The following is a 10428-nucleotide window of genomic DNA, read 5'->3' as shown; positions in this document are numbered from 1 at the left end:
TGCCTTAATCTATATGTGATTGGAAAAAGCCGACTTACAAGGACAGAGTGCTGTGCATATAGTTCTGTGATACAGTGCTTTCCTGGTGTATCTGAGGCTTTGGGCTCATCTCATCTTCTGAAAATGCAACTAGCCAGTCAATCAGTGAATATCCTAGAAGTAGGAAAACCATTATCTAAAAGTCAAACAGAAGGTAGTCCGTTGTGATGTGTTAATTTATTATACTGTGTATTTAAGTATAATAGCACTCAGAGATAAGTAATTTTCAGTATTATAGATTTTAAGATTTCCAGCAAAACAAAGTTTGAAAGATATATAAATATTACTTGGCTTAAAAACTTGTAAATTATATATATCTATATTATATATAGATATAATATATTTATAATTTATATAATTTATAAATTTTAAGCTATTGTGTTTTATGGTACCTTAATTATACTTTTAAAGTATATTGATTTTACATGTATGTACATGCACATATATGTGCCATGGTACGTATAGGTCAGAGAACAGCCTGTGGGTTCTAGGGAGTGAACCATTGTCATTAGGCTTGGTGCCTTTACCCATAGCGCTACCTCACTGGCCTTTCACTTCACTTTGAGTGTGTTTAGTGTTTGTGATGTGTGTTGTAAGTGATTTTTCTCAAGCATCTAATTACTTTTGGCCTAACCAGTTGTTTTTGGTTGTTGAATTTAAGTGTTACCACCTTACTTTTTCTATTCATATTTTCTTATATCACCATCAAACTCTCTATTTTCATTTTATAGTATATAAATTTGGAGAAATATCTTAATTAGTTCACATTTTATGCATATTTGTCTATTTTCTTTTGCTCTTTATTTGAATTTGAGCTCTTCATTTTTCTCTGTGCCTACCCTGAACACTCAAGCTCAGTAATTTGGTTGTAATTTTTGTTGAAAAACTATATATTAAATAGATATAATATAATAATTATAAATAATAAGATAATTTAAAGCTTGTATGTTAAAATTCCCAGATCTAAGAATATATCAAATCACTTCTTCTTCTGTGGTGTCCATCATTCAAGTTTTATGCTCATTTTCGTGTGGGCCATATTCATTGGTTACTAAAGGTTTTAAGAGACATTATGGGCCTTTTAAATTAAGGATCCCTCATCCTGTCTCTACAAATTTTCAGTATTTACACAGTGTTACTATGAAGGGCATTTTGAGTATAATACCAAGGTAAACCAGTAAATGGGAAATATAATTTATCTTATGGTTTCACTAGTTAGAACTCATGTTTAAAATAGTAGCATTCAATTGATTTAAAACCATACAATTAATTTTATATGTACGATTGAGCCATCATGTTACAAAATTTTATGAGATTTAAAAATACATTTTAAAAAATCTGTTGCAGGAGAATCTGTTACATTAGCAAATTTAGTGTTATCAAGCACTTTGCTAAATACAGGTACACAGTGGGTATATTTTGAGTGGATTTGCAGTTACCTCATTAGTAATAATTACTAATAGCATAGGTACAGTCACCATATTGGATTCTGGGAATTTGTTGATGATGATAGTGCTTTTTCATGCCTTCACTCACCAATCCTAAGAATTGGGTATTATTGTTCCCCTGTTTTTCAGGTGAGAAAATGGAGGGGCAGAGCCGTTAATTGACCTCCTTCAGGTCAGGATTCTAGTAATGGCAAAGTTAAAACATGAATCCAGACATATTACACTTGTACGCCTTAATGATCCTTTATTGTCTTCTCTTCCTTCTCTTTACATACACTGTGTGGATAGATAGGACCTGTACGTACCAAGGAAATAACTTTTGTTTGGAATGAAATCTTCTGTTATGGGAGTTTCCTTTGGTCGTGAACTTAGAGCAGCATGGAACATCAAAGGATAGGAATGAATTGTATTAAGACCCTCACAGTAGCACTTCAGATATAATGTTGAAAATTGTTGGCACTTTGTTGTCAATATTTTAATAAGCATTTGTTTAAAATATCTTTTGTTAATCTTTATGTGGTAATAGAGAGATATCTATTTCAAACACTTTACTTCTGACAAATGTATTTCATTGGTTTGTTTGGCTAGTTTCTCTCTGTAGGATGGAAGCTTATGTTGTTTTATTTCTTATTTTAATGGCTCGTGTGTGACACAGAGTCTTTTCCTTTGTTGTCTCAGACCCAGGATACTTACAGAAGGTTGGTTGTAGAAGTGACCATAATGTGCTGTTTTCACTGCCTGTAGTCAGTGATTTAGCCTAAAAGTGCACATTCTGTATTTGCAATTACAGTTGCATTCGTAAAAGGCACATGCTTAGGCTAAAGTAATTCCTTACTAACTTGGATAATTTAAACTTCTCTTCTTGTAAAAGGTTATGGCTATTCTTTGTTTCATGATGACATTTTGATTTTCAAGTTTTTCTTAATCACATAACTTTTGTGTGAAACTACTTTTTTCTAGGTAAAACACTAAATAATTTATAATATATGGGCCACAGTTATATAGTGAATACTATCTTGATGAAGGCATTTACTTTCCCTACAATCCTTGGTACAGTTTGAAATAATATTTAAATAGTAGTTAAAGAGAGAAACCATCCAGGTATGGCGCAGATGGCCTCTGTGTGGGAGACCGAGGAGGGAGGCTTGCACATACAAGCCTAACTTGGGTTACATAGGAAGAACTTTATCTCAAATATATATCAAAATATAATGCTGAAATCAGGTACCATTATGTTTGACAAGAGTGTAAAATGATGCAACCACTTTGGAAAAATAGTCTGGCATTTAGTTAACAGAGATTTACAGGGTTACCCAGCAGTTCTCATATGTCCAAAGTAAATGAAAACAAGTTCAGAGCAAAACTTGCACATGAGTGTTCATGGAAGTTTTAAGCACATCGGCTAATTAATCTGTTTTCAACTAACAGATTAGTAAAATGTGGTGTATCAATAATGGAATGATATTTACCAGAAAAGGAATGAAGTATTGATGCACACTACAACACTGACAAAACCTGAAAACATGTTAAGTGAAAGAAGGGAGTCATGTAAGACCTCACTACATGGAATTTCAGAATAGGCAATCTATACAGACAGATTTGGGGACATTAGGAGAAGATAGGAAAGTTGCTACTTAATGGTCAGTTGTTCTTTGGGTGAAGTAACAAATGTCTTAAAATTAATTTGAATATATTTATACTTGTTTGGATCTATTAAAATGAATGAATCATTCTTTTCAAATAGATGGATTATGTCAATAAATTGACTACTGAGAAATTAGATGGTTTCCAGAAATTGGTAGCTTCTTTTGCCAATAAGACATATACTAGAGATAGAACATTATTTCTGGTTTTATTGGTTTACTAGTAGGGGGAACTGTTTTTTGGTGTTTTGTTTTATTTTTAAATACATACACTCAGTAGTAATTATATTTTCTGTTAGTTTCTAGTGCCAAACTAAAAAGAAAAAAGAACTGGTTTGGAACAGCAATATATACTGAAGTCATTGTAGATGGAGAAATTAAGAAAACAGCAAAATCCAGTAGTTCTTCTAATCCAAAATGGGATGAGCAGCTGACCGTGTGAGTATTGTATGGAAAGGATGCAAAATCTTCAAATCACATGCCCTGAATCCTGTACTTTGTAGACTGATTTCAAGTAGTAAAGTTTTTTCTTTGTCTAAGAAAGAATTTAACATACGAAGAAATTTTTATTTCATTTTTCTCAAAGAGGAAGCACAGTAATTTTTAGTTTTGTTTTATAGACAACTATTTTACATGGCCTTTTTACTCTGATTGTTTGGTTTAGAAATAAAGTTAGTCATTCTTGGGCTTTGGCATTTTAAAGTAAATTTATACATGCAGAGCTCACATTTGCATTTAGTAGCAGCAGTCTGACTAATGCCAGTCATTCTGAACAGCTCTAGAAATGTGTTCCCTCAGGAGGGGCTTTTCTAAGACCTCAGGAAGACACTCGATGCCTATGTCGCTCAGTGCTTGCTAACCATAAAAGTCCCAAAGTACTTATCAAAGTTCTAATATATTTGAAAGTATTTGCTATTTCCATTTCTAATCCAGTTTACTGTTTTTTACAGTATTAAACTCAATTTATGGCTTGCAAAAAATCATTGAAATAAATAACTTAGAAGAATTAGCACACAGTGGTGACATGTTTATTTTTGTTATAATGTTATTCATGCAGAAATGTGACCCCACAGACCACCTTGGAGTTTCGAGTTTGGAGTCATCACACTTTAAAAGCAGATGCTCTGTTAGGAAAAGCAACAGTGGACTTGAAACAAGTGCTGTTAACCCACAACAGAAAATGTAAGTGGCTTTCTAACCTTTGTTTTTTTACTCTTAATTTTAGAGACTTTAAACATACCCTTCTAAAGTCCAATTGTGAAGTGTAGTGTTTATAAAGAACTTATAATTGTCAGTGGTTGCTTTTAGAACTGTGCTATGGTGTTCTGTAGGCAATAGTTTCCTGTTCTTTCTCCATGCTGTAGATCAGCTACCAGTATCGGTTACCAGTTACTGTCACTATTCACTATCTGCTTGTGTACATTAACACCTAATTCAAGTATGGTGGTATATGCCTGTAATTCCAGGGCACACTGGGCTGAGGCAGAAGAGTTGTGTCCAGGTTAGCCTAGGGTGAATAAATAAATAGCCTTTTCTCTCCCTATCCCAAAAGAAGACAACCCTTCCCTCATGAGTGCTGGGCCCCATATGCTGATCCTGTATACACCAGGCAGAGACTTTCTTCTTCAGTGTGTCCCTGGCCCTTGCGCATATTCTTATTTTCCTCAACAGTGTCAACTTTATTTAGATTAACTATTCTAGTGTTATAGTTTTTCAGTGATAACCAGTTCATTGCAAAAAGTATTGTAAAAAACCAAAACAAAACCAAACAAAAAAGAACTTACAGAGGGGCATAGAAATTAGAATTCTATTTAAAGATAACCATTCAATAATTTGTTCTTTTTCTTTTTCTTAAACATACTTTTCCCCTGAGCTTATCATATACTGCTCTTTAAAACAAACAAAACAGTATACTATAAGTACCAGGTTTCCTCGATTGAAACTTTTCTGGCATTGGGATTTTTAAAGTAGTTTAGACTATGGTAATGTTAAAGCTCTTAACAGTATCTACAGAACTTTGCATGTATGTACATAGATTTACAATTTTTTAGAAAGGGTTTTTGAATTTTATTAAATTTCAAATTATGTGATTCACTGAAGTTTTTTTTTTCTGGTCTTGTTGGGTTTTTATTGAAGAATTAGAATAGAGGCAATTTTTTTTTTCAGTTTCATTGCATATATATATATTTTACTATTGTGATCTATACAAAGTACATAAGATGATGAAAACAGATATGCCAGAGTTACATAACAATATGGTCAGTGTTTCTTAAAATCTTTAAATAAATTATTTCATATAGATATCAGTATAGCCTATCTTTATAAAATGTTGATAATATTCCTTTTTAAAAAAAAGGTGAGTCCATCACAGTTCTTTTTTTCTGCATATACATTTATATTATTACACATAAATAAACTACATACAACAAGATGAACCACGGAATAATCAGGATTTATTCATGGTGTTTTGGCTAATTGTATTTGGAGTCATTGAAGACTTAAAAACCAGAATTCTAGTTCATGTTATTTTTTTTAATGGAACACTTCTCATGTTTGAATGTCTCCCTGACTCAGGAACCCACTTATCTTCTTTGTATCATGCCACAAGTACTGCTGAAGAAAACACTAATTTAATTTTTTTTTTTTTACTTTTTAACTTCTGTGTATGTGTATTTTTATATAAGAATATGTACATGTGAGTTTAAGTGTCCAAAGAGGCCAGCGGCATTGGATTCTTCTGGTGGTGGTGTTACAGAGCTCAGACCCTCTACAAAATCAGTACACTTAATTGCTGACCATCTCTCCAGTCCAGGAATCACATGTGGTTTTCACATCATTATTTTTAATATTACACAGCGTTCAGCAATCAACCTGAAATAATGCCTTTGTTGACATTTGTGGGTCTTTGTGCTGATTGCTTCATCTTCTTACTTTTTTTTTTTTTTTTTTTTTTTTAATTCCTCAAAGGTGGGACTGAGGATATCTTTTTGTAGTGGAATACCTGCCTAGCATATACAAGGCATTGCCTCAGTATCCAGAATTGTAGCAAAAACAAATAAAAAGAAACTCCTAAATGTTGATTTGCTAGGTTAAGAGTTTAAAATGTTAGCACTTAAAGTAATAAATTGATTTTTTTTTTTAAAGGTTTCTTCACAAAGCCAGTTTAGTCATTGCCCGATTCCACAATGGCAGTTAATGCTATCTCTTCAGAGAACGAAATGATATGATCAAGAGATTAAAAATTGCCTAGGACATTTAGCATAGAGAGAGACACTCTACCCAATCCCTGCAAGTTTACCTGTTTGCCTACACCAGAATTGAATTGTCCCTGGGCTTTGTATCCCTCTTGTCTTTGACATAGGCTAGAGATGCCTAAGTGTTTAGGGAATCTGATTCCTGATCTGGTGCCCAGACCCTTTGAGAGGGAGAAATGTTAGAGTAGCAATAATTAAGAAGAATTTTCTGGCTAGTAGAATAGAATCTCTGACTTGGATGGAGACCTAACCTATTAGTTGAGCCTGCCAGTCACCCAGTAAGGGGACCATCCTCTCCCCCCCCCCCCGCCCCAAGGAATAAAGGCTCACCTTCTGAACAATTATCCTTTAATAGGATACAGTACCTTTCCTTCAAAAAGATTTTCCTTTTTGCTCTTATTGTCTCATTATTTTGGATGTTGATCAGAGCCTAAGGATGCTTTTCTGATACCTTGGGCTTTATTACCCTTTCTCTAAAACTCTGTCTCACCATGTTGCTGCCTGTTGCCATGATGCAGATACGTCCATGCTGATAATGCAAACAGTGTGGCCTTTCCCTTTTGTCTCCATTCCTCTACAAGCAAGTGCTGAGATTTACAGTTTCCTTGCCCTGGCCTGTGTTTCTATTACACATAAATAATAAAAAGGAGGACAAGGAGGAGGGTGAGGAGGAGGAAAAGTTCCTTCTGAAAGTCCACATGCAATTAAAGTATCTGATGCATTTTTTGAACACTAGGTGTTTTAAGGAAAAGAATATGTTACTTATGGTTTATGCTAATCTAATTATCTGCAATTGCATGACTTATTTTGGCCATGTCATTTGTCTACAGAAGTAGTAGACTTTGTAAGTGTACAATTAAAGATGATGTCAAAGTGTGGAACTTGGGAAAAAGAGTCACCAAACCAACCGTGAATAGAATCATCCTGTTGTAGTATGTACAGTCTCTACAGATTTAAATGCAAGACATTTCTTCCAAATGCAGCTGCCAAGTTCTGAGTGATCTCTAAAACATCTTTCCATATGTGACAAATTATTTTAAATTAGAGTTTTCTTTCTTTTTTTTTTTTTAGTAGAGAAAGTGAAAGAACAATTAAAACTTTCCTTGGAAAACAAGAACGGCATAGTGCAAACTGGTGAATTGACAGTTGTGCTTGATGGATTAGTGATTGAGCAAGAGAGTGTGACAAGCCGCGGCACTTCCCCACCCAGTAAGCCATGCTTAGGTGTTTTTAGTTTAAATACGAAAACTGACAAGCCGTATATAGAAACTGAGTTGCTTCCTTTCCTGATGTTTAGTAGAAATACAGCAGAATGGTGATGCCTTACATGAAAATGGAGACCCTTCAACAAGGACAACGACCAGGTAGAATAATTGTTTATTTTTTGTGACCACATGTTATAATATTTCCCAAGGATGAAGTTTGTGTTTTTACTTTACTTTATTTTTTTGTTAGCTCCAAATCCATGACCTTCCTGCTTGAGGCTCTTACTGTGCAGCTAAGGATAACTGGATGACCTCTAAGCTCTGCTCTTCCTGCTTCCACTGCGCAGGTGCTGGGGCTGCAGAACATGCCGAGCTCAGCTTAGACAGTTCAATTCCTTTTTTTAAATTTTTTTTTATTTTGGTTTTCGAGACAGGGTTTTTCTGTGTAGCCTTGCCTGTACTGGAATTGCTCTGTAGACTAGGCTGGCCTTGAGTTCAGAGATCTGCCTGCCTCACCTCCCAAGTGTTGGTATTACAGGCTTGTGCCATCACTGCCTGGCCAGAAATTTCAATTTTTAACCTCAATTTAGTATTTGTCATAAAATCTAAAAGTCTAGCCATGGCTACATTGAAAGGCCTCATATAAAAAATTATTAATAAATAAAAATTTAATAGCTTATATATAAAGATGGTATTTGTAAAGTACTTGGGAAAGAATCTTAAGATACTGTTCACTTATGCTATGGAATGTTGCCTCCTTCCCTTTGGAAAATGCCTCCTCACACTCAGTATTTACAATTTGCTGGTTAATAAGTCAGTAATGTGGGAGGGAGACTAATTGAGTTGGCATTCTCCTGTCGCTCACAAGCTAAATGCCCTATAAATTATGGGCACAGAATTCATCCTGCCGTTTCTTTTTCTTGTTTGTTTGTTTGTTTGATTTTGTTTTTGTTTTTTTTTTCCAGGGTTTCTCTGTGTAGCCTTGGCCATCCTGGACTCACTTTGTAGACCAGGCTGGCCTCGAACTCACAGCGATCCGCCTGCCTCTGCCTCCCGAGTGCTGGGATTAAAGGTGTGCGCCACCACGCCCGGCTCATCCTGCCATTTCAAAAGCTCCCTGGCATTCACAGTTTGCGAGGATTAAAACAGGCTCTGTTTTGAAACATGTAAATGGGATACATGTATATAATAATTCAAATATGGTGGAATTACAGTCCAAATATATAAAAATATACTCATAAAATTGACTCGGTACATCTGAAAAAATATGCTAGTGTAGGGCAAAGTATAGCTTTTTGACTTTGCACAGTTACTAATAACAGTAACTTAATTGCTGTTCGCTGCTTCTCCTCAAAGCACTTGAGTAAGCTAGACTCATGGTCGAGACACTTGGAAGGCTAAAACAAGAGGACAGGGAGTTTGATGCAGTCTGGGTAGTTCAATGGCATCCTGCCTCAAAACAAAATCTGTGGGAAAGGGTCAGGAATATAATTCCTTGGTAGCGTATTTGCTTACCATATACAGAGACATGGGTTTGATTCTCAGTACTGTCTTTTGGTTGGGGGCCTAGCCTTTAGTAGTTGAGCCCTCTCTCCAGCCACCCAGTACTGTTTAAAACAAGCTTTTGAAACTATGCTTTCAAATTGCTTATTTGCCTTAAGTAAACAGTCTCCAGATTATAATTTATACTGAGAAAAATTAATGACTGAAACAATGTAACAGGTTTAGATTAAAATGCATAAATGTGTAACATGTTTAAATTCTTTAAAGTACAATTTTAGATTTTCAAGGAGTTTAAATTACTACCACTTACAACTGAGTCCTATGTTGTACATAGTTGCTCGTGCCTGTAATGCCAGAGTCTTACTGCGAGTTCAAGGCAACTCAGAGTTAAAAACTAGCCTGGCCCATCGAGGAAGACCTCTCCTAAAACAAACAAGACCACCAAAACTATTACTGTTTTATGTTATAATAGCTCATCTTGTTTTTTAAAAGGAGTCATATGAGCCAGGTGGTGGCACACATCTGTAATCCCAGCACTCAGGGCGGCAGAGGCAGGAAGATCTCTGTGAGTTCAAGGCCAGCCTAGTCTACAAAGTGAGTCCAGGGTAGCCCATATGGTACTAAGATACTTTCAAAGGTCTTCTCTCACTTAAACTTGTAGAAAATGATTCTGGATGGCCAAGGAGTAATACATCCCTCAGAATTACTTAGAAATTTTGTTCAGACCTTACCTATCTTCGCTATTAAATACAGTTCAAATTTAGAATTAGTTTTTGGACATTTCATATGATTTCATGAGTCTTTGAAGCTACTAATACTCTTATTTAAAATACATAGTTTGAATAGTTCTTGAAGGCCTTGATATACTCAGCATATTTAGTGTGTCTGCCATTGTGGACTCTTTCTTTAAAGATTTATTTATTCATTATTATGTATACAGTGCTCTGCCTACAGGTATACCTATAGGCCAGAAGAGGACATCAGATCACATTAGATGATTGTTAGCCACAATGTGGTTGCTGGGAATTGAACTCAGGACCTATGGAAGAGCAGGCGGTGCTTTTAACCACTGAGCCATATCTCCAGCCCCACTGTGGACTCTTAAAATTGAAAATAGTGTAGTGTCATGTGGTAACAGCAGGCTGCATTTTTGTTCTCTGCTCTAGCACTCCCCATGAGTGTTAAAAAGTCAGCAATTTTTTTAATGTAAACTCTGCTGAACAATTATTTTGTTGTTTTTATTTAACTCGTTGAAGTAGACCCTTGTTCTTCTTTTTAAAGGCTGCCTGCTGAAAGCGCGGCTGGACTGGGCAACCATGTGTCAACCAGCGCCGTT

The sequence above is a fragment of the Acomys russatus genome, chromosome 2 (genome assembly GCF_903995435.1).
Source record: "Acomys russatus chromosome 2, mAcoRus1.1, whole genome shotgun sequence".
NCBI lineage: Eukaryota > Metazoa > Chordata > Mammalia > Rodentia > Muridae > Acomys > Acomys russatus.
Note: the sequence above shows the minus strand (reverse complement) of the source record.